We start from the raw sequence: 3135 nt of genomic DNA on the forward strand, positions 1-3135 counted from the left end.
TAAAGTGTAAAATACGATTTGAGTACTAGTTATAGCATTAATTAAACACCTAAGAGTAATTGTGTATTAATTACAGAGCTCAACCAATAGTTTTAAGGAGAATATAAAATGCATCTTTTGCATTGTTGTGGCTTCCCCCCGACCTCCCTCCCTCCCGTGGCCCTCCCCTCACCCACTTCCTCTCCCCTCCCCCCCTTCATCATGTTTCATTTTCGGTTACCTTCATATACCGAAGATCAATTTAGTATATACTAAGCAGGGATTTCAACAGGTTGCACTCACACAACCGAACCAGGTATAGGGTATTGTTCGACTAGTAGTGTTGTTTTTGAGTTTCATAGATAAACATATTAAGGACAGAGATCCTGCGAGGGGAGCATGAACCCAGTGACTCCCGTTGTTGATTTAACAATTGGCACTCTTATTTATGACATCAGCAATCACCCGAGACTCTTGCTATGAGCTGTCTAGGCTATGGAAGCCCCTTGAGTTCACAAACTCTGAATTTGTTTAGTCAAGGCCATATCACAGTGGAGGTTCCTTCCTCCCTTCAGAGAAAGGCGCCTCTCTCCTTGATGGCCTGATCCTTCTGCTGGAGTGTTGTTCACCAGGATCCTTCATTTAGATTGTTTTTTGCCACCGTGTCATGGCTTTCCATGCCTGAGAGACTCTCATGGACCTTTTAGTCAGATCTGAATGTCCCAAGGGTTGATTCTGAGACAGGAGTGCTGTTTTGGGCATTTGCCATTCTATGAGTCTGCTGTGTGACCTGCTTCCCCCGCAGGATCATTCTCAACCCTTTTGATTTTATCTTTCATTATTTGCTTACACTGGTCTTATTTGTGTAATCTCTTCGACACTTACCCTATCTTTTGGATCAGTTGTGTATTTATATTTGTCTCTTTACCAAGTGTGCTGGCATTGGTACCTGCCTCCTTGGTAAGATTGAGTTGAAATCCCCTGGCACATTTCCAGTTCCACCATTGGAGGTAGGTCTGAGTGAGTATGTGCCGTCCTATATATCTCCTCCCTCTCTTATTCCCACTCCCATGTTCCACAGAGATCAATTTCCTATTAATTTTTAAACGCTTAAGAATGGTTGTGCATTGATTGCAGAGCTCAACCAGTGGTCTTGTGTAGAGCATACTGAGCAACAACAACAACAACAAAAATACTAAAGGAACAAAATAGTAAGTTTTTCCTCAACAGTCTAGACAAGGGCTGCTCATGTCATTGTCTCTCATAGTGTCCATTTCACTTCAATGGGTATCATTTTAGGTGCTCGTTTAGTTGCCATCGATCAGGGAGAACATGTGATATTTATCCCTTTTGGACTGGCTTATTTCACTCAGCATGATGTTATCCAGCTTCCTCCATTTTGTTGTGAATGCCCGGATTTCGTTGTTTTTTACTGCTGTATAGTGTTCCATAGAGTACATATCCCATAGTTTCTGTATCCAATCATCTGTTGATGGACATTTAGGTTGATTCCATGTCTTAGCTATTGTGAATTGAGCTGCAACAAATATTGAGGTGCAAATGGCTTTTTTCACCCCTTTAATTCCATTTGGGTATATTCCAAGGAGTGGGATGGCTGGGTCCTGTGGTAGTGCTATGTTCAGGTTTCTGAGGACTCTCCAGACTGTCTTCCATAGTGGCTTTACCAGCTTGCATTCCCACCAACAGTGGATTAGTGTCCCCTTTTCTCCACATCCTCGCCAGCATCTGTTGTTGGTTGATTTCTGTATGTAAGCCAATCTAACCGGAGTGAGGTGGTATCTCATTGTGGTTTTGATCTGCATTTCCCTGATGGCTAGGGATCCTGAGCATTTTTTCATGTGCCTGTTGGCCATTTGGATTTCCTCTTTTGAAAAATGCCTGTTAAGGTCCTTGGCCCATTTTTTTATTGGGTTGTTTGTTTTGATTCTGTGGTGTTTTTTGATCATTGTGTAGATTCTAGTTGTTAATCCTTTATCTGTTGTGTAGTTTGCGAATAACGTCTCCCATTCTGTTGGTTGCCTCTTCGCTTTCCTGACTGTTTCCTTTGCTGTTAAGAAACTCTTCAATTTTAGGTAATCCCATTTGTTTATTTCATCTTTGATTACCCGTGCCTGTGGGGTCTTCTCCAGGAATTCTTCGCCTATTCCGATATCTTGGAGGGTTTCCCCTATGCTCTCAATTAGTTTCATGGTGTCGTGGCGCAACTCTAGTTCTTTGATCCATGTTGAGTGGATTTTTGTATAAGGTGTAAGGTAGGGGTCTTGCTTCATACTGTCGCTCCCACTCTTCGTGGAGGAATGACACAGGACCCTGCGCTGTTCTTTTGTCTGCTCGGCCCTCCCCGGGTTTGCTGCTGGTTCTTCCCGGGTTGGCTACTATCCCTTCCACCTCCGTGGAAGGGCAGTTCCCCCTGGCCACATTCCCCACTTCCGCAGGGGAGCGGCACACCGCCGGCCGGCTCTCTCGGGGGCTGCACAGGTGTTCCCTTAGATGTTCCCCTTAGATGTTCCTGGTGAATGCCGTCTCTCTCCTTCTTTATAGTCCTCCTCTGCCAATCCCAACTCGGCTGCCCACACGCCGAGTATGCTGCTCTCCTCCAATCAGGAGCAAGTCCTACAGTTTATTGATTGAACTGGAGGCAGCTGTGCGGAAGCTGTTTACTTCTCTCCCAGCGCCATATTGTGGGAGAGCAGATGCATAGAATAAGTCTTAATTCCAGTAACTCAGTCCAGTCCGGGCTGCTCCCCACACATACTGCGGCATGTGGACATCCAGTTTTCCCAGCACCATTTGTTGAAGAGGCTGTCCTTGTTCCAGGGGTTGGTTTTAGGTCCTTTGTCAAATATGAGTTGGTTATAGATGTTTGGATTGATCTCCGGTGTTTCTATTCTGTTCCATTGGTCTATCCATCTGTTTTTGTACCAGTACCAGGCTGTTTTGATTATAACTGCCCTGTAGTATGCTTTGAAGTCTGGAATTGTGATGCCTCCGGCCTTGTTTTTATTGTAAAGGATTGCTTTAGCTATTCTGGGTCTCCTGTTTCTCCATATGAATTTCAGCATCGTTTTTTCTAGGTCTTTGAAGAATGACTTTGGTATTTTGATTGGTATTGCATTGAACTTGTAAATTGCTTTT

This window comes from Oryctolagus cuniculus, chromosome 18 (genome assembly GCF_964237555.1).
Source record: "Oryctolagus cuniculus chromosome 18, mOryCun1.1, whole genome shotgun sequence".
Taxonomy (NCBI): Eukaryota; Metazoa; Chordata; class Mammalia; order Lagomorpha; family Leporidae; genus Oryctolagus; species Oryctolagus cuniculus.